Source organism: Cygnus olor, chromosome 1 (genome assembly GCF_009769625.2).
Source record: "Cygnus olor isolate bCygOlo1 chromosome 1, bCygOlo1.pri.v2, whole genome shotgun sequence".
Classification (NCBI taxonomy): domain Eukaryota; kingdom Metazoa; phylum Chordata; class Aves; order Anseriformes; family Anatidae; genus Cygnus; species Cygnus olor.
In genome coordinates this window covers 99647335-99669678 of record NC_049169.1, presented here as the reverse complement: position 1 = coordinate 99669678, position 22344 = coordinate 99647335, and the positions used below count along the sequence as shown (strand labels likewise).

The 22344-nt window shown below is 42.0% G+C and overlaps 1 long non-coding RNA gene across 1 annotated transcript; it reads left to right on the top strand.

The window, feature by feature from the left end:
- Window positions 1–1190: 1190 nt before the first annotated feature.
- LOC121077631 lies at window positions 1191–21360 on the top strand. Its single transcript, XR_005824208.1, has 3 exons — window positions 1191–1203; window positions 15138–15141; window positions 21159–21360. It is a non-coding gene; the product is annotated as an uncharacterized LOC121077631 (long non-coding RNA).
- The last annotated feature ends 984 nt before the right edge of the window (window positions 21361–22344 follow it).

Below are 22344 nucleotides of genomic sequence, written 5' to 3'. Positions count from 1 at the left end.
ATTAGCAAAGAGTCTAATGAGAACTTAAACTGAATGGAGCTCTTGTCATATGATTTTCTAATAGGATGTCACTGCTCTGCTGTTTTCTAATTGATTTTCAATCATTAGTTAACAAAGGAATGGTTAAAGTCTCCTGGTCTCATTTGTTCTCAGCCATTGTTCGTATTGCAATGTCACAGACTTTCATGCACTTCAGTTGGGAAATTCTCATGTCTGAGCAAATCTAAGTAAAACTTTGTGGTGCCTGAAACAGCTCAAAGCAATGCTCATGTCAAACAGAAACCCTGAATCCTGTCTAATTCATTTAAACTCAGGCATTAAATTCCAACTTCTGAGCAGCAGGGAAGATGGCAGAATTACATCTGAAGGTCCCTCCCAGACAGTCCAACTTACTGTGGGACAACTGGAGCATTCCTTCCTCATGTCCTGATGATTCAGAGCATTCTCCATTGGGCTGTGTGCAATATCTATTGTCCGGTCACAGCTTCCTTTCCAATCTACTGTCATATTTGATTGTCAGCCAAATTTTACTTACTTACTTACTTAATTTTACTTACTTACTCAGTAAGATTCATACCGAATGCTTTGTATTCTTCTATGTTTTTGGATAAAAGGGAGGAAGAAGGAGAAGCACAGGTCCATCTCTGTTCTTTCTGCACATCAAGAATGGAGCCCATGGGTACACTAAGGGCTACCTCTAGACTAACTGATATGCTGAACAATTGTCTGGTCCAACCCATGTCATTTAAGGCACAAACAAGGAAGCTGGCAGAAGGGAAGAGGGGAGAAAGTGGGGGAGAGGGGAAGCAAAAGGGGAAGCCTCTGTACCAGTGAATCTGCAACTCAACAGTGCACACTGTTCACTAGCACACTGGAGCTATGGGGCCAGAAGCATGCCCAGAAAATATTGTATCTTCAGGAGACAAAGCTGCCAGTGTCCAAAAAACTCCTGTTCAGGAAGCACAGACGTACTAATTTAGAGGCTAGTATGTAGGTCAAACTTGGAAGAATTTTCATGGCTATGGGGAAAAACACATCTCATATATTAAGGCTCCAACCCTATGCCAAATCTTAAGCCAATGCTTAAAAGCTCAGGGTTTCTTAATGAAATATCTCTCCCTCTCAGTTTTTGGAAACTGTTGTTTCAGTTTAACTGAAACAGTTGATAACATCCTCCTAAAATTATCATTAGGTGGACATTTGGTATGGAAATCTTCCATTTGTACTGTTTGTATTTGGTAGAGCATTTCATGGAGAAGTGCTTTAAAAGAAGATAGTTTAGGAAAGTGTAGAACATTGCTAATGGTGAGTTGTGTCCAGCCATGGGACATGAAAATTATGCAAGGAGCTTCATGAGCCTTCATGGAATAATTTGCAAAGCAAGGGGGAATGATCCTGAAAGCATAAACTTACTTGTTCAGGATTATAAAGAGAATGAACAGAAGAGTTTTGAATAGAACTGCTGGGGATGGTTTCCCAACCTTCTTTCTCAATGTACACCAACTTTTATGACTAATATCTTCTCATCTGGCCTCATTTCTTAGTCTCTAAGACACATTTAGATGGACAGCTGTACATCTTATTGTGGCTGCAACTGTTATTTCTGCATCTTGTATTCGCAAGTCTAGAAGGAAGTGATTTCTGCCCAAGGTAGAAATGATGAAGGAATTTGACACTGTGATGGGGCTTGCCTCAACCCCACTTACATCCATCAAATCTCCAGTTGTCTGTTTGGGACCCCATACTAACCCTACTGCTACCTAAGGCAAGCTCTGGAACTGTGGCACAGATGAGTCGACAGTGAAGTGGACTGAGAACAGGGTGGATGGTGGAGCTCAGAAGGTTGTGCTCAGAAGAGTCTAATTGGAGGCCTGTAGCTAGCAGTGTCCCCCAGGGGTCAGTACTGTGTCCAGTCTTGTTCAATTTACTCATCAATGACGTGAATGATGCAACAGAGCCCACCTTCAGCAACTTTGCTGATGACACAAAGGTGGGAGGAGTGGCTGACACACCAGAGGGCTGTGCTGCCATTCAGAGGGACCTGGACAGGCTAGAGAGCTGGGCAGTGAGGAACCTCATGAAGTTCAACAAAGGCAAAAAAAGTTTCTCTCATCACCACAAGTCTGGCTCTGGCAGGAGCTAGTTTTCAGAGTTTGCTAATGCTGCCCTGACAAGCAGAGGAGGCGTACCACAAGGGACAAAGTAGCACATGTAGATAAGCCAGTATAGTTGCTGTTGCTTTCTCATAGTCTGGAGAGGAGAGACAGAAGAGGAGCAAAGCTTTCAGAGTACGTTTAGGAAGCTGAATTCACACATGACATAAAGTGAGTGGTTGTGATGGTGAAGAAGAAAGGAAAAGCAAGCAGAAATATAGACTTAAAGAAAGGCTGAGCAGGAAAACTGTGGAGGTGGAGATGGTGATGAGAAAAGTTTTGAAAACATTGGATTCACACAGGTCATAAGTGTTTCTATTTTAAGAAATCAAAGAACTTAAGACATGCTGAAACCTTAAATATAAATATGCTTTCTGACATAGGCATGCCTTGCCTTGCTTTCAATCTCCTCTTTGTGTGGATTCACAGGGCTAACATGACAGTGCACTGGTGCAGACGTACAGCTGGGTGCAGGCATTGTGGCCTCTGCCAGTATCTGCAGGAGTCTGCCTAGGTATTGTTCCAGAGAGTCCTGTCATTAAAAGCAGTCGTATGGATCTGAGACCTCTTCTTATGCTACTTTACCTCAGTCTTTAATAGAAAAGATAGCTCACCAAAAAAAAAAAAAAAAAAGCCCCAAATTACAGAATCTGCAACTTCTGCCATGCAAGGTGAAAGTGTCTGAGGAGGTTAACTCATGCAGCTGGCTACCATGGTACCTGGAGCTGAAGACTAGGACAGGCAAGGGTCGCCTCATGGAGTAACGTTGGAAAAAGCACACACTACTTATTTCTTTTCTTCCGCTATTTTTGGCTCTTCCTAAGCTATAAAATCACATCACTTAAAGAAAGAAAAATCACGGAGCACCAAAAAATGGATCCAAACTGACTTTCCAGTCACAAACAGCTCAACAGAAGCCAACTGGCATGGCCACTGTACAGTTCCCCATAGCTCTAAGTAGCTACTTTTTTTTTTTTTTTTTTTCCAATTTGCTCAAGTGATCCAATGGCACTTCTGCAAAAGGCAATTCAGGGAATGTCTTTCCCTGTGTAGCTATTTATAAAATGTCACCTCAAGCCTGATTGCAAATGAACCTCAGTCTGCACTGAGCACATCAAGGGTGATTTCATCTTGCCTTAACCTTCTCTCCCCATTCGTGCCTGTTGGTTGTCAGGAGTTTGTTTATACTACTTGTGCCTTTTCTCTCTGAAGCTGAAACTCTTCTAAATGTGTTAGGAGTATGGGAAAACACAAAAGGAATTTCTCTGGCCTGCAAAAAGTGCTAAGCTTAACACAATGGTATCTAATAACAGCAATGCCAGTGTGACTGGCAGCTGGCCAGGGTCCATACTGACTTCAGCACTAAACACAGCAACACATGCTGAGGCCTCTTTCTTTGGCTAGGTCTGAAGACTTTTGCCTCTCACCCAGCACACATTGCACTTGGCATGAATGAGTGGGGAGACACTGTGAGGTCTGGACATAATGGGAACTCCGTCTGCAAGTCTCTTTCTGCACAATGACCCCCCTCTCCCTCCATCATTCTTCTTTTCTGCAGATTTAATTTTCTGTAAAATTCACACTTTCCATCTTGACAGCCAGGATACACAAACGTGAGCTCAGCTTCCACCCTTAACCAAAAGAGAAAAGAGGTCTTCTGTTATTTTTGTTGTTGCCAAGAAAAACTTCTCAGATCGGGAGGAGTCAGACCAGGGGGGACACAGGAATGATCACCTGTGCACCACTACCTCTGACCCCCCTCTTCTGGGCAGACTCCCTGAGCACGGTGAACAGGAGCAAGTGAGGGAAGCAGTCAGAAGGGGACAGTGATCTGGTCTGGTTTCAGAAAAACAAGTACTTTCTTTTCAGCAGATCCTTACCTTCAGGTAGACCAACACCCCCTGCTCTGTCTCAAGGTCAGAGCCCACCACCGTACAATGCCCTTGACATTCTCACAGTTAAAGCATTTCCTGCTCCTGGAGGAAAGGAGGAACAGTCTTCTTCTCCCATCCTCTGAATGCTTTCCAGTCAATGAAAAACTGCACGCTACATGCAGTATAGTAATGGTGGAAAAATATCGCAAGTGCTTGGAAAGGAGCTAAATGCTCCTTCACTTTTGCCAGGACCAACAGAGGAAAGATGGGCTGGAACTGCAAAATTTGTGGCCCAGTCCTTCCAGATACACCGGTGAACAAGAGGTGCCCCTCCACACAAATAGACATTTTTGTTGTTTGTCTGGCGAAGTCTCTTCTATAAGTAGACAAGACAGTGTTCTCCCCAAGGCTAGTACGGGTCATGCATTGGGGATAGCTAGATACCTAAGTAACTGGTTTGAGGCAGATAGACTTCAAGAAACCACAGTTTCAAATCCCAGCAGAACCTATTAAGCAGTTTATCCTTGGACAGATAAAATGCATATCATGTAGTTGCTGTGCTCAGATCTTTTAGATGAGGCCTCAGAGACTGAGCTCATTGCTGGGCTTTGTGGAAAGTAAAGACCTCATGATGCTAGTGGTAAGAGCAGAAGTTTCCCTCAGTGGCTCTGGTTAAGTTTTTTTCCAGACTCCGTTCTGTGCAGTTGTGTGCTATCCTGCACAGAGGTTTTTTATGGCAGTCCAGCCTACGGAGTAGTTACGTGTATATGCTGTACTCTCCACAGCGGTCCTCTGAGATGAATCCACTCCAGAAACATACCGTGTATTTGTAATCAGATAAAACAGAGAAGGTGTTGTTTTAAGATTCAGAAAGCTTAACAGAGGAAAGGTTTCCCGGAAAAAAATAATCTTTCACTGCAGATCAAAGGAGTAGAGCTGGAGGAAGTTTTCTTGATGAAAAATATACTTTTTTTTTTTTTTTGTCAGAAAAGTCTCTGCCTAGAAACAATCTAAGTTTGCAGATGCATTTTTAATGTGCAACTTTCCAGATGAAGTCAGTGTGGCCTTTTTATTTATTTATTTTTGTCTTTTAGTTTGTTTGTTTTCTGTGAACTTCTCTTTTTATGGAATTTCCAGGTATTAAATAGTTAGATTGTCACTTCCACCTTCCTTCCTCTTTCTTCTTTTCCTCTCTTCTCTCACCATTATTTCTTCACCAGAAAGAATTTTTAATAATTCAAAAGCCTGAGAAAGTAGAGGACAAGCATTTTGACATATTTATTTTATTCTCTTGGAAGATAATATTAATAATAACAACAATAATAATAATAACATTAATAATAGTAATAATACTTTGATACTTTCATTTAGCTTTTGCCTTTGACAAAAATAAAATCATAAGAAAGATTTCTCCTGTGCTTTCCTGCATTTTTCATGTACATATATTTCTCATTTTCCTATTTTTTTCTCTTCTTGCCTTTTTGCAGAAGGGGAAGAGAAAAGAAGCAAGGAACAAAAACTAAAATAAAATGTGTTTCTCTTTAGGAATCAAAGTTAAATGAAAACTTCACCATGACATGAAAGAAAACAACCTATTTTATTTTGATTAAATTTTTCTCCAGAAGATGTTGTATGAGAACTTTGAATAATTTTTTTAAGGCTTTTCACTATATAAAGTGGCCTTTTGAGCTAATGTTTCAAAGCACTACAGCTGGCAACAGGCAGTCTCCAGGACACATTTCACTTCTACATCTACAGTAGGAACATATTTTATCAGAGCAATTACTAGACATATAAATCTAACATGGGAGCTACTATAAGTCTCAGCATAGACATTAATTTATGCCAATCAATAATAAGTAACTGTTTAAAGCACAAGAGGAATTTACCTTAAATAAAAGAGACAGTGTGAGGAATGAATGATTTTATTTGAGGAGAGATGACAGATTTACCATCATCAAATTTTCTGAGTGCAAACAAGATGGAAAGATTGCAGCTCCTTGCATTTGAGAGTCTGTAATAAAGGCTGAGACATTCTCTATAGGAAGGAGATGAAATATTATCAGTGGCTCTTATTAAGAGAACAGATGGTTTAACACAACTGGACTCACAGCAAAGCTCAGCAAAAGCTGAAAAAAATAATTTTGGCTAGAATTTGTGTAACTTTCCAAATTAATTCACTGTGGCCATGCTTATACTGCTTCTTCATTCGTTTCCCATGAACATCAGAGTGATCAAATTTTACCCACACAAATTCCTGCAGAAGGCACATTTTCAGTTTGCTTCCTCACATACTCAGCAATGATGTATTTTAACATTGCCCTTAGAGTTTACAGTCTGATATGAAACTGGTCTTGGCTTAAGAAAAGCAGGAAAGTGCTTCCAAAGCCCTCTATCAGAGCCATGGTGTTGCAGCTTTTGAGCTTATAAGTTCTTACGTTACCTCTTGAAACAAGGATCCACAATAATTATAACACTGTGTGACTGCGATCACAGAAAAGAAAAAGAAACCTTGCACTTGTATCCTAAACTTCATGGGCAGCAGTGTTTGCTAGAGGATGACGGTTTAGTCTGGCTCACCCAGGAGGGAATTTTATTTTATTTTTTAAAATACTGTGCACCAAGCTAGTCTGAATTATCTGCTGTCTTTTGCCAAGATGTAGCAGCTTCTTCTAGCCCTCCTTAGTGACGGGGAAATGTTAATTTGAGCACCACACAGACCATTATATTATAAATTTTGAAACTGAACATAGCTAATAAACAATATTTCAGCTGGGATTTAGTTGATAGGAATGCAATTTCTTAGAGAGAGACAAAAAAAAAAAAAAGAATAATTTTGAATGAGGTGTGCTTTGCAAGGAGACTGCAATCTGTGAATAAATAACGAAGAGATGGAGCAAGAAGGAGAAATAAATCACTAAGTAAGCTCTCATTTGTAATTATATGAACAGTGTCTCACTGGCATATTTTCATGACTTAACCTGGGCAGTCCTCAGGATCAATAACCTTTCTATGCAACCTCTTTATACAGCAGGGGCTAGGAGTTTTTCCTGACATTCAAATAAAAAACAGCAGCCTCATTTTTTCATTGCAGTAAAACTTTGGAACAACTTAGAGTTGTTACTTACAGTACTTATTGTGGTTTAGCTGAGGGAGGGCAAATAGTGGATGGGGAACACTTTCCCCGTGAGACTTTCGCCTGTATCATGAGCCAAGTATTAAAAATGATGCACAAGTAAGTGATAGAGGAGACATATTGCAAATGCTCCTAGACCCCGAGGGAAAAGACTGACCAAGTGCCTGCTGGTATTTCCTCATGCTATGTGGAGCAAAAAATGAAGAACAAAACCTTCAGCTCTCTGAGAAGATACTCCCATATCCTCCCAGGACAAGATCTCTGCAAGATCCTAATGTGCCAAAGCCATGTCACATGTCATCTTTGAGCACAGTGCCATCTCACCTTCCGTGGCTGAGCCTGGGCTGGCCAAATGTCATGCTGGTTTGGCAGCAGACTAGGTTCACAGCCCTGCAGTAGCTGCAGAGGGTGGCTGCAGCACTGACCTCCTGCAGTCCCCATCTCAGGTCCCTCAGGCACCACCACTCACCCTGACACATTCAGTCCCCAGCTAAGCTCACCTAAACTTAGGCTGCAGCTGGAGCTACTGAAAGACTGGTCCTCCTCAGACCACCCAGATCCAGTGGACCCATCCTCATGAGGTGTAGTGGGGGCTTTGAAGCATATCAGTGCTGTAACCACAGCTGAACAACCCTTCAACCCCATCCCATCATAGGGCAGAAACCATTTGCCTCTAGCATTTCCCATATTTTTTCTCATCCATAATCAAGAGTGTCCTATAAGGGTTAAAACCAGTATGATCAGTGTGTGCTTTCACTTCAGCCAGCCTACTACGTGGTTCTCCATCTCAATTTCTGTTGCAACCAAAGATGCTAAACACTTCATTAGTAAGGAAGTTACTCAGTTATGTACCTTGGGTCTCAAAAGAAAACCCCACATTTAGACATCCTTTCTAAACAGAAGAGAGACCAGTTCTGCCAAATTCTTAATTTTCCTACAGTATGCCTACATTTTAATTTCTGGTGAAGGGTGCCAGAAAGTGGAGAAGTATGAAAATCAAAGCACTAGTTACACCTAGTACAGCAACAGTAAAATGCCCGACACCACCTGTGCCTGAGCACTTCATCACTTGCCTGGTGTCTCTGCAAGTTACCAAAAGATATTTTAGCTCCCACCAGCCCCTGGATTGGCAACGGGGAGTGACAGCAGCTTTATGCACTGCTTGTGCTGTGTGAATGTGAGCACCTTCAGAAGGGGACTGCACACCTCAACCTATAGCATACAGACCTGTGAGAGCATGTGCTCAACTGCAGCCTCTAGCCAGTATGAGCTTAAGGTGGATTTTAAACCATAATCTCAGGGTGAAAATACATACATTCCAGTAAACATTCCAGGTCTCAAAGAGCTGAGTTCACTGGAAAAAAATCCTGGATCAAGCCAGCATTAAAGGGATCACTTTAAAAAAGAAGGAAAATACAGGCTTAGCATCAGGAAATATTTGCTAGCAGGGAGCTTTGTTCAAATGTGCAACTTTCTCCCAGAGGAAGAGATGGGGCTTCCATCACTGTGGTCAGTTAAAACTAGATCTGACAAAGCCCTGAAGAATAATTCACTTGTAGTGGCCAGAGGGATGTTTTAGATGGGATAAGAAATCTTTTTTTCCACTTCTAAATTTCAATTACTGCTGTGTGACCTTCTTTTCCTGTAGGCTCACTCCACTCAGCTGGGTACATGCATGAATGGACTTCCTCTAAATGCACACAGAGGAGTGGAAGAGGCACAGAGCTTGCTCTGAACCTCTGGGCATGTCCAAATCCAGGAAGAAAGTGGCTTCCCAAGGCTGGATAATTATTTTCTAATTTAATTATCAACTTAAACACTTAAATGCAACAGCTATCTGCGTATACTGCAGTGGTCTATTTTCAGGCACTGTCTGCTTTAAAATTGCAACTGTAATGCTGTTAGCAGATGAATGTGTGTTATTGCAGGATAGGGAACTGGAAATTCTCCATATACCAAGCTATAAATATTTCTTTGACATTTATTATCCTCACTTGAGTTCAGGTGCTAAAATACTTGGACTGAAGTCATGTTCATAGCAGAAAAAGTCAATCTTGGATCCTACCTTGTTGCTGGCTAAATTATTAAGAACAGACAAAGACAGCAGGGAAAGGGAGTCCCTTACTTAACAGAGGTCATGCAACCTTTGAATCAAATTAACTGGAGTTTCAACTCATTTAATGATACCAGTTCTCAAACACTCCTGCTCAGACAATATGATAGATCACTTCACCAGGGTTTTCCTTATTCTCTGTCTCTTTTTTTTTCTTGTCCTTAGTATGTGTGCAGTAGGATTACATTTGTGGTCATGAATCAGAATCCTGGTTTTGCCAGCTGCATTGGATTGTAAACTCCAAGTCATATGAATCTCAATTTTGATTGCCCTAAGGGAAGTGTTGGATTATGTACAACAGAAGATAATAGCCCTTATAAAATCCCTCCAATAAAATAAAATCAAGGTGTATGTGTCATAGTGGATTAACAGGCTTGCCTTTCCTTTTATTTATTTATTTTTTCTTTTCAGGCTCCTGCTTGTGGTTGGCTAGAAATTGGTACCACAGGGGGAAAGGGAGAATACTACTATCATTTGTGAATCAAACAGAAATGTGTGATAATCTATAAAATGGTAAGCCAGTTTCCTGTGGTAAAGATTAAATTGAAGAGTAATGGACATTTGCCTCTGCTGATGTTTAAATTCTTGTCAGTAAAGAGGTCGAGAGCTCAGAATTTATTCTGATTTGAGAAGACACTTTAGAAAGAGTAAAAAAATTGCCAAGAACAGAAAGGACAGTACTCGGCAGCTGCTTATGTAGCAAAGAGCAGGTATTTGAAACAGCATGGGAACGTAGGGTAGCCGATTGAGTTGCTTGACTTGGCATTTGTCAGGACAAAATAATGATGATCTCTGCCCTTAAGAAACTATGGAGGAACTTCTAATAGCTAAACCCCAAATTTACTTCTAGCAGCCAAGAGTCTCACCCAACAGAACATCTTGTATAATACAAATGCCCTCAGCTATTTACTGTGTCAGAAGCATATTGCTAGCTTAGGCTCACTGTCATCTTCCATGGTACCCTACTATCATGAAGCCATGCACAAAGGAGGACTATGGTTTATTACAGAATAAGGTCAGACATGGATGGGCTTTTCAGCTCTGTTTTTACACAGACCGAGCATGTTGAGCATTAGCAAAAATGAAATTATACTAAGCAGCCTGAGGAGCTGCGATTGTGGTCTCCAAAACTTTGTGTCTGATCTACAGGAGTACCTGCACCTTCAGGTTTATGCTGTGGCTCTGGCACCCTGCTCTGAGGACACGGTGCAGTTGCAAGTCTTCCATTTCTGGGTGACAGGCTGCCAAGACCAGCAGTAAGCAGGTGTGGCACCACAGGAACCCACAAATGCAGATCAATGTTGATCCAAATGTATCAAAACATATTGATTCATTCAAAAGGAAACATATTCAGAACTTTTTTTTTATCCCACACAAAATTTCAACATCCCAACTTTTTTATTTTTACTTTTTTTTTTTTCCCTCTCCCTTTTGGCACTGAAAAACAGGTCTTTCTTTTTTTTCTTTTTCTTTCTTTCTTTCTTTCTTTCTTTCTTTCTTTCTTTCTTTCTTTCTTTTTCTTTCTTCCTTCCTTCCTTCCTTTCTTCCTTCCTTCCTTCCTTCCTTCCTTTCTTTCTTTCTTTCTCTCTCTCTCTCTCTCTCTCTTTCTCTCTTTCTCTCTTAAGAAATGTTCAGCTGCAAGTTGTTGGAGTTAAGGCAGGATTTACTTGGTGACATTACTTAACATGTGCTATGTGGGAGGCCAGACCAGATGATCATTAAAGTACTTTCTGGCTTTACAGTCTATGAAATTACTAACATGAGAACTGAGCCCTTGAGCTTGATCACATTGCTAGTGGGTGAAATAACTCCTTAAGATGTGGACAGACCCCCTACAATCAGTAGAAGTCCTGCTGTATGGGATTCAGACTAAGTGAGGACATCTACCCTTAAGGAATGCAGGTTGCACTTGCTGCTCCCTAGCTGCACACAGCATCTTTACTGGTATTGAGGGGGTCAGGCACTTCTATGGGATAAAACAGCATCTTCACACACTCACAGGTTATTTATGGCTGCTGACATACAGGCATTAGCACTGAGCTGTGTTTCCACACCTCCAGGACTAGTTACATAACTTCAACTGCCAGATTCCTGTTGGCCATCTCAGCTTAAAAAATAAAGGCTAAAGGCTGTTCTGTGGGACAGAGTGCTTCACCCTTGGAAAGAGGTGGAAAGAATCTTAACCTTTGGATCATTGGACAAGGTAGACCCTTCCTCCTACATCTGCATCATGAACCTTAAGAGAAGTAGCCATTGTCAACTGCTCATTCTTCTCTAGCCTTTGGAGTCCCCAGTCTGAATTTATGTCAGTCTTCTTGGGAGACTTCTCTACCTATAAGAATCTTTTATTCTCCCAACCTTATTTTGAGTCATTCTGGTATGAGCTTCCGTCTACCTCAGTCCTGACTAGTCATCTCCAAACTTGCCAAGCAGTGCACAGTGGGCAGCAGGGAGAGCACCTCTTCTAGAGGGGCATCAGGAAAACAGAAGAACTCGTTCTGAACAGGGGTCCCAAATTTCCTCTATGGCTGGGAAGTTGCCTTGACTTTAGAAATAGCTGTAGCTCATTTCTTAATACAGACGATATTTGAAGGGACATTGATTTTTTCATATCTGTCTTGGGACTTCAGAAGTGTCTGCTACCATCCTAAGCAGTAAAGTGTTTTTGTTGTTTTTTTTTTTTTTTTTTTTTTTGTCTGTTGGCATTCACACAGATTTTAGAAATAGTAAAAGGTTAAATAATTGTAAAGCAGAAGAAGGAGTTTGGGTCTGGGGTTAAATGAATAGTTGAAGACTGATACAAAATTTTACTAATTCAACATTTATTTTGAACTCTTTCAATGTTTTCATTATTCCCACAGTTGTCTCCAGGACTGTGTGGTCAACTTCTAACTGCATCTACTGTCTCAGCAGGAACTCCTTGCAGTTCACAGAAGGGTCAGCTGAAGGGAGGAAGTGGGCAGTGATTTGGGCAACAAAGGCCCCAGTTTATTAACTGCTACAGGTGGCCAAAAGTATATAGCACACAGTGAAGCAGAGTCCTTCATCATGCAAGTAACAAAGATATTATCTTTTGATTTACATAAAGATTGCACTGTCAATAAAGAAGCACAACCTGAAGTTTACTGTGATTATACATCATGTACATGGACTGATATGAAGCCACAAGCAAAAAGTTACTGAGAAATAAAATGAAGTAGTCAAAGATTTGTACGTTCTCCTATTTCTGACCTCTGTACACAAGACCTATTTTTTGCTTTGAGACAACCATATCAAAGACATGGGAATTCTCATTGTGAGCATCCTTTGGAAACTGTGAAGTCTGTTTTCTGGCAATAATGCTGTCCAACTGTACTGGGGCTGTTTCTTTCTGAACATATTGAGCTGACTCAGTAAAGTGCAGGGCTTTAAAAATCCCTCCTACAGGGAGATCTGCAGCCACGCAGCTTATCTACAGCTACAGGGAAATACTGGGGGAAAGTATCTGAGAACCATGTGCACAATCCAAACGATTCAGCACTGACCTTCTAGTGTAGTGTTTATTAGCTCTTAACTATTAGCATTTGCTCAGTGTGCTTCATTGGGTGAGACTGACATAATCCAACAGTATGGTGTGGCATCTGGATGATGTTATCACACATACTCTTGCATGCACAATCACATTCATGTGCATATGCATGTGCACACACGCGTGCATATGCATAGAGATATATGAGCATAGCACAAAATGGGCAACTAGAGACTTTTCTTTTCCTACCAGTATGGGTAACAAACTAGACAGGATGAACAGAATCAAAGCTTTTCTTTCCTCTCTTGTTGGAAAGAGCAATTCGCTTCCAGAACTATTAACAGCTTTTGGAAATCCACTGAAAGATGCAGGAGTACATATGAGTATCAAGAAAAATGTTTTCATGGACCTGGAGGCTAACAACTGTACTGTCTGCTTTCTGAACAGGCTTTACAGGCAGCAACCTATTAACTTCCCAAACTGCTGTGGAAGAAGACCATATATGCTAGTATTTATTCCATAGCAAATAAGCTAGTGATTACTGGTGGGCATGACCATATATCTTTGCGTATGGCACTTTGTCTCTCAAGACAGAACAGCATTATAACCTGGCATAGAGATTACAATCTACTGTACTGTCTTGCTTTTCACTTCCCTCATCTCAGGAAATGAAGGCCACATGGGAATATTGCAACTGAAGCTCAAAAGGACACCTACACTAAATGTTGCTCTGCTCTTCCTATCATATGTTTCAACTCTCTGTTTTAATAAACTGTGCTGATCTTGAGCCACTGCTGGAAATGTTGAATGAGATGCTGGAGGGGCCGTTCGTAGTTTTTTTTTTTTTTTTTTTTTTTTTTTTTAACAAACAAAACAACAAAAAGGTTCATCTATTAGCCAGGAAAAAAATATGGCAGAAAAATTCAGTTTTATCCTTAGCATAACTTTATGGCAGGATTTTCATCAAGAAGCTGGTGCCAGGATCACCAGCAGCAATTGATGGAGAGGTAGAGATGTGTCGTGGCAGATCATCATGTGGAGAGGTTGAAAGAGAGGACTAGAAATAGAAAGGGAGGCTGGGACTGAAGGAAGCAGCTGGTGACTGTCTGGAAACTGAGATGAGGGAGAGACGAGGTGGAGATGAGGGAGCTGAAGTGTAGGGGGAAGTAGGAACAGGACAAGGTCAGGCTTGGAGGGTCATGGGTAAACTGGGAGGGGAGAAGAATATAAGTGCCTGAAATTGTTTGAGCCAATGCTTCCACGTCAGAAAAATGGTATTTGCTGCAGAGGCAGAAGTACAGCTGCACAGTGCTTGCTGCATGTTGGATGTAGAGTCCTGAGCCCTGACAGCCCCAGGTTGTTTTTGCACAGGGCTGGGCAGCTCTGCACCACCATTCTGGAAACGAACAACACAGCCCTGAAGTAGAAGGGGTGATGGTGGCACCTCAGGGCAGGGCAGGACAAGGCAGGGAGACTCTAACCACTCTGAGCAGGGGGACACTCCAACTGTCTCAGATGAGGTCCAGGCAAGATTTGTGGATCTTCTCCAGGACTCTGAAAATGTGGGCCTTGCTGAGGAGAAACCACCACCACAGACTTCAGTGTATGCTGACCAATCTAAAAATGACCAATCTAAATGTTTCACTCAAACACTCTGAAAAGCGGAAATTTTGATGTTTCCATATGGATTTACATTTTGTATAAAGATTCAATTATTTTTGAATCAAAATTATTAATATATTGCATGAACAACAAAAACAAACAAACAAAACAAAAAACAAACAACCCCAACTTTTTTGACCCATGTGATCCTTCTATATTTTCAGACCTGCCTTTGAAAGACGGAATCAGCCCTCCTGATGGTCCATGAAGAAGCTGTTACTGCTTCTTGCAAAGGAATTTCTGGGTTTTCAGTTTACTGTTTTAATAAACGAGGAAATTTATTTAAAAAGAATACATTAAAAGATCATTAACGTTGTAAAACCAAATATTAAAGACAGACACGGAACTTAATTTCAGTCTTCTTGTGCATGTACACAATTACGATTAATTATAAACAGGACCATACAACATTTTTGTCAAGGATCTCCATCTCATGCAATATGCAGACTGATGGTGTTTTGGTGATGAAAGGGGGTTGTGTGATGAAAAAGACTGTTGTCTATCAGACCTTGCACAACTGTTGAAGACAAAACCTGCAAAATAAATAGGAAACTGTGTTAAAAAGAGAGAGAGGATGAGAGAGGATCATGCTATTGCTCAAGTGACTGAAAGCCATCCTGAGAGAACTGGAGTCCAGCAAGACTTCTGCCACACTTCTCCATGCATCTCTGCCACCTCCTCTGGTCTGCAGAGTGGTGAGCTGAGCCAGCAGGAGCTGTGCTTTGCAGACGGGAGGTGCCGTAAAAGCAAGCAAGAACTTATTTATTCCACTTCCACTTATTTATTGCCACTTGGCACTTGTGTTCATGGGGCATGTTCCACACAAAACCTACATGCAGACTCAGAGTTTTGCCTTTGTACGCAGGGCTGAGCAGCAATCAGTAATGCAGGGACCACACACTGAACAATGAGGATTAAACACAAACACCAAAAACTTGTCAGTAACTGAACACCATGCTCTGAGTGGGGGGTATCTCTGGAGAGAATGTGATGTGATCTCATGACAAAGGACTGCAACATGTGCATATTATGCTGGTCACCTTAATTGGGGTATTTCCTAACTTTTGGTGCTGGTGTCCACAACATTTTAACATTTTCTATAATCAATTTAGCTTACAGTGGTAAATCAATGTAACTCATTTCTAAAGCATGTTAAGAATGTCCACATGTTCAGCTGAATCAGTGACAAATCATATGCCTTCATGTAGGGAGAGACCTGTGGATTAAATTCCGTATGGCCATGCACTTCGGTGAACAGTGAAATAGTCACACAAGAGTTTATAATAGTTTCAATTCATTATCGTTTTAAACCAGTTTACTCTAAGCTGATGCAAATTTCTCGCAAACATGCCTCCTGGGAGGCTTTGTGGGAGATTTCCAAAGGCAGAAATAGAAGCTCAAGCACTTAACTCTGTGCGAACCAGCAACACACAAGTTTCATAAATAGGCTGACCTTTTCTTGCTTTCTCTGCTCACAGCAGACCCAGCTGTAATTGCTCAGCTGTTCCCAGACTACTTCAGATCTACTCATTTCATCACATTATCTTCAGGATGAAAGAATGTGGGGGGGCATTTATTAATACAAAATTGGCTTTACAGTAGAAAAGCCTCACCTTACACACATTTCTCAAACATGAAGGAATCTCTGCCATCATGAACCTATTTTAGCTGTCTCTTTTCTAATTGCTGCTCTGTATATCTTACTTTTCCTCTCTTTCATTTCCCTAACGTTCTCTTTATTTTTAATTGGCAATCCCAGCCCGGCCATCTGGAAAGAGAGACAGAGGGAGAGTTTATAGAGAAACAAACTTCAGCACTTCTCCCTGCAGTGTTCAGAAGTCCCTAAAAAAGTGCACTGCCATTATCCCTCATCATCCACTAATATTGTTCATCCTAGGCTCTGAAAGCACTTCAGTAGACACCCTCAGTTTGCAGATGGGAATCCAAGGAAGAGAAAGTCAGTGCAGGCTGTATAGTGGACTAGTGGTGAGACACAAACAAAACTCAGGTACCTTAATGGCAGAATGGTTTGCAAACACAGGGCAATGGAAATATTTTCAGACTGTCCTCTCCAAGGAGTTTTTAAAAACAGAATTTGAAATTGCTAAATTATTGTGCTCTTCGAAGGCAACAACATTCTCTGAAGCTAGCAAAAAAGATTCAGTCGTGCTGTGGACAGTGTACTGGGTATCCAGACATAAGGATGAAATTTGCTAATGACAGGGAAATGGCTCTCCTGAGTCCATAGTCCCCCTTTCCTATTACACCGCAGGGGATGATTTAGCTTCAATGTATGACAGGTCCCACAAAGGGAATTATGCTATTAGCTTCTGAACCAAAATTAACACACTCATATAAATAAAATGCACTGTTTCCTGTCTGCGCTGTGTATAAAGCTGGAAATTAAAAGTCTCACTCATCTTCTCTTTTACATTGAACAGACTCAGCAGTCTAGCTGTTTTTGTCTTTTCTCTTTTTATAGCTATCTCTGCACACAGAGGTCATACAGATTCAGCAGATCAGCTTAGAAACTTCTATATCTAAATGTGTGGAGCCCTTGAATAGTGTTAGTGTAATCAGTGAAGAATCAAGGCAAATTAAACACACAAAAAGTTACTTTTCAGCCTTTTTCAGTTGTTCTCTAACTTAGATTAACTGATGAAACTTCTGAGTGTAGAGGTGGTCCATGCACCAGCATTTCATTTGTCCTTCTGTGCCAGAACAGAGAAGTCTTTTTCAGTCTCCCAAGTAGATAAGCCTGCACATATACTGAAAGAGATCTTCCAGAGTCCTTATTCCTATTACAGATGAATTTAAAAAAATCAAGGTCAATAGCTCAAAAAAAGTTGCTTCACACTGAACTGGCCTCTTGAAAAAGTTGTTTACTCAGAACTTGTACTCCTTACATTGAATTAAAACAACCCAAACTTATTTTTCTTCTTCATTGAATCTAGTTTTTTTAGAAAAGTATATGCTAATTGCATGCCTCCCTGCTGCACAATATATTTGAAATATTTTAACTTTCTGTTTAAAACTTTTCTGACATATCCTGGAACAAAATGTGGGCTCATGTAAGGGTGACATTCTTCAAGATGTGTTATCTACACAAATGTGCACCTTCTGGCTGAACATATATATCTGTTACATGAGGATGAAGAACTTCTTATTCTTCAAGTATCATTAAAGGACACCATTACCTTGCCCTTCCTCATGTTCTGCAAAGTAACACACAAAGGAACTAATTCCCACTTATCTTTCACAGTGACCAGTGAAGTTATAGACAGAGCTCCTAATGGTAGCTGTTAATCAGTAAGTATTGTACTCAATGAGTGTGCAGATGCAGCTTGAGTCATGGCTGGGATTGCTCTGATGACCTGAAGGCCTCCACTTTGAAAGTCTCAGAGAAGCAATATAGCAAGTATAGCTTTCCAGGTTTTGATGAATTTTTGATGAAGGCAACCCTTCCTTCGGACAGGGTTATGACTGACAGTTTGGGGAGTCATTCACAGGCTCCAGTGCTGTCAACAGAGAGAGCTATCTAGGTGTCCAAGGCAGGAAGCAGTTTGACCCTATGGGAAGGAAATTCAGGGTAAAAGAGAGAAAGGTCATTTTCTTAAATAAGGTGAAACCCAGGATTTGGACTGTCAGAACTTCATCAGCCTTAACTCCTTCAGTAACTATGAAATTATCACTGCTTGACAGAGCCACTACCTTCAGTTCTAGTCCTAGAGAATGAATCTCAACAGCCTCCTAAGCCTCAGCCCCAGGGCCCTGAAGGTCCCAGTATGCCTCAGCTGGAGAGAAGCACAATGGCATGATCTTGAATCAAGAACATACTCATCCACCTCCTGTGCCCCATGCAACACAATGACTTTGTGCTGGTGCAGAAGGAGTGGTGCACTCTACGAAGGACCACATGCCATGTACAGAGATCCAATGCTGAGTTAATATCCTTCTCAACAAAATGCTTCAAAACACATCTTTGGTGTGTGTCTGTCAAGAAGACAGTAGAGGCAACTGACTTATGGACAGCTAGGGAAAACATGGTCATTGCAAAGTGGGCAATGCCAGAATTAACAACAAGAGTCTGTCACCATGGGAGTAGATGTGGTACAAAAAGGATCTCATTCAAGGTAAGCATGGTACATTTCTTGCATCTCTGTCCTACACTCACAGCCTCTATGGAAAACCTCTGTAGTGGGTTATGTGCCATCAACATCTAGGAGCTGCCAGATCTGATAGTGGCAAGACTACTGCACCTCCATAGCCCCAGGTCCTGCCACTACTGAGGCTGAGCATATATGTCCACCAGGCATGCATGCATATTATACGTATAAACCTATGTATGGATTAACACAGGCATAAAGCACAACACCCACACAAATGAAAAATGGCACTAAAAGCTTCATCTTGTTCCCCTTTAGGAGTGGTCAGGATAAAAGCCAGTTAGTGAAAAATATATAACATATATATAATATGGATCCCACCAGCAGCTGGTCTTAGATATTCTTAGCCACAATCTGATTGCTGAACTCTGCATCCCAGATTTTCCAGTTGGCATCCGCACAGATGAACACACAAGTCCTGTATTGCCTCTGCAGATACTGGTACTTAGACCCCTTCTCTTTCTCTCTCTCTCACACACCCTCACACCCTCCAGTAAGTGAAGCCGTTCAGTAACTGGCATTAGATGTTCAGTCTACCCAGTAGCTGGCTCTGGACCCCCTGGTGTCCCAGTTGCCTTATGTAGAGACACAAACATGTGAACAAGTGTCTCTGGTAGCTGGTCCATACCATGCCCGTATAGGCCATGACCCCTTCAGTCTAAAAGGTGCCCCAGACAGCTTTTCATAATGACTCATCTGGAAGTGTTCAAGGCCAAGCTGGGGCTTTGGGCAACCTGATCTAGTGGAAGATGTCCCAGCCAATGGCAGGGGGATTGGAACTAGATGCACTTAAAGGTCCTTTCCAACTCTAATCATTCTATGATTCTATGAATCTATAATCTTGATGGATTTCAGCACCAGGTAATAGGGCTGATCCTTCTCCTGTGACAGCCATGTCAGGAACCAGGCCAGGGTACTCCTTTCCCTGATCAGGCTGTTGGGGTTCTCCTGCTGTATGCCTCCGTGTTTTTGAATATAAGCCTTTAATCATGTAACCTACAGTCACCATCTCCTGAAGCTACACATTGAACATGCTCAGGAAAGCTGAAGTTCCAACAAGAGAAGAAAAATGATTAAGATGGGTTTCAAAGGTTCTTCTTTGTTCAGTTTTGTTAGAATGGAAGAGGCTGAGCTAGAGATGAGGCCTGAAGAGGCTAGAACTTCCCTTCCCCCGCCCATCTGCAACATCTGCTGCTTCACATACTTGCACATCAAGTGGCAAGGTCTAGCACTACATAGTACATACTTTCCATTGTGGCAGAGACAGCCCATGCTACAAGTCATAATATACTTTTGGGGAGAGGAGAAACAAAAGACCTCATAAAAGATTGAATAGCTTTCCCTCTTTAGCCCAGATAGTGTCAATGTAATGAATACGTACTCATTTTTCTTTACGGCTTAAAAATCTTAGACTGAACTGTGAGCCTTGAGTGTCATTTTTCTGGAAAATGTGCATGTGGAGGCGTGCATATGGCTGACTGTGGGTGAGTTTGTTTTTGAACTTTGGAACATATGGTTCATTCAATGTGAGTTGCGTGTCTGCAATCTGTGCAGCTCTTCTGCCTGGCTATGCAGCCTCATGTAAAACATACTGTTATGTCTGCTACGTTGTTGCAGCCACTACCTCTTTTCCATTTATGACTCCCCTCCTCTCTCTACATTCTGTTTTTTATTGTTTCTTTTACTGAGCCTTGTTTACATCACTTTCTGTATCTTTCCCACCTTCTTCACATTTCTCCTTTTATTCATTTTCTTATTTCTTGACTAATATCCCTTGAATGACTTTCTAAAATGCTTGTTTTTCCTTTTCTGACTCCTTTCCTTTTCTTTGCACTCCCTTCTTCCTTTTTTCTCAAACTGCCATCTAGTTTCGCTCCTTGCCTTTCTGAATTCTGATGTTTACTCTAAGGCAACTGATCTATTCTCTTCTTTTGAGCAAAAAAGGACCATAGATCTATGTGTTAGATCTAAGCTGCATGGTGTTCTGTCTCAAACTAGTATAAAAACTGGAATGGCAGCAGCTTGCAAGGGCAGAATATTTGCCACAAGATGACTAGCAATAAGCCTTGCTCTCATTTTAGGAAATGCATTCTCACAATTAAACGTTTTGAGATGTTAGACTTCAAGATTATAATTTGTAGTACATAAGGCAACACAGTCTTCTCTGCACCAAAACTCAAAACAATTTCAGAATATATAAAAAACAAACAAACAAAAAACAAAACACAAAGAAAACAACAAAACAAACAAACAAAAAAATACCTATTGCAAACAACCATTACATTACGATGGGCAAGTCAGGGGCATGCAGAACAATACAGCAAGGAAGACTCTGACAAGGGGGAGGAGCCGATGGAGGAGTAGAAGGAGAAGGCGGAGGAGGCGATGGAGCTGGAAGAGGAAGAGGTGCTGCAGAAAGAGGAGGCAATGGAAAAAAAAACAAGTTCTTGAAATCTCCCTCTCTTTTTAATTTTTTCTCTTTTTTTCTGGGGGGGGGGACAAGGAGGACTTTTGGCAATGTTATGCCAATATTATGCAATGTACAGCAATGTTATGCTGTTAGGTCTTTATAATCCTCCCTGTACGCACTGAAACGAGTGAGGGTATCTGCTCTTCAAGTGCAGAGGGGAGAACACAGCAGACACCGGTGTGCAATGCTGGTGACAGAAGGAGAATTGTGGCTGTAGACTTGAGTGTGGAAATTCCTCAACTTCCCATGTTTGGCACCATTCTTTCTAAATCACCACTTCTCCACGCTCAGCTTCAGGGAAAAGGAATTGGAAACTGATGCCCCAACAGCCTTGCTGGGGTCTTGGGTCCCTCACACAGGATGATCCTGTCAACCCCTGCCTCAATTACAAATGCTGTCCCCAACACTGAAGCTGCACTGAGGCAATGCCCTGAGGGGCAGCGGAGGGATTTGAGGATTTCGGTGCCTTTACTTGTGGCACAAACTTCAAGGTCTCCTCCAACACTAATGATCCTATCATTCCTCCACCACCTAGTCCTTCACCAACCTCCTCCTCCACCTCCACCTCCACCACCTCCCCCTCCTCGTCCACAACATCCTCCACCACCACCTAATCTTACTTGTACACTACCTCTTCCTCCTCGTCCACCGCCTCTTTCTCCTTTTCCACTGCCTCCTCCACCTCTCCACCGCCTCCTCCTCCTTGTCCACACCCTCCTCCACCGTAAGAGCCTCCTCCACCGCCACCGTCTCCTCCACAGCCACCTCGCCAATGTCTCCTCCACATCCAAGGCCTCCTCCTCCTCCATCGCCTCCTCCACATCCACCTCCTCACCGCCTCCTCCTCCTCCACCGCCTCCTCTACCTCCTCCACCGCCTCCTCCCCCTTGTCCACCACCTCATCCTCTGGCAGAGCCTCCTCCACCGCCAGCGCCTCCTCTAACTCCACCTCCTCCACCGCCTTCTCCTCCTCATCCACCGCCGCCAACTTCTCCTATTCTGACACTGCCAGTTGCAGTACCATCTGCCGTCTCCCGTCTCCAACACTCTGCCTCCCACTGACACCCTTTGGCCCTTATATAGGGAGGAGAAGACACACCCAATATTCATCACAAGCCACTTGCAAAACACCTAACAATCGCTAGCCAGACAAGCAGGGGACAGGCAACGCATCACACAGGCTCACAAAGATGCTGGGATTCGCCAGCTGCTGCCTTACAGGGCCATGGAGACATGGGCCTGCTGGCTGTCCAATGGAACTA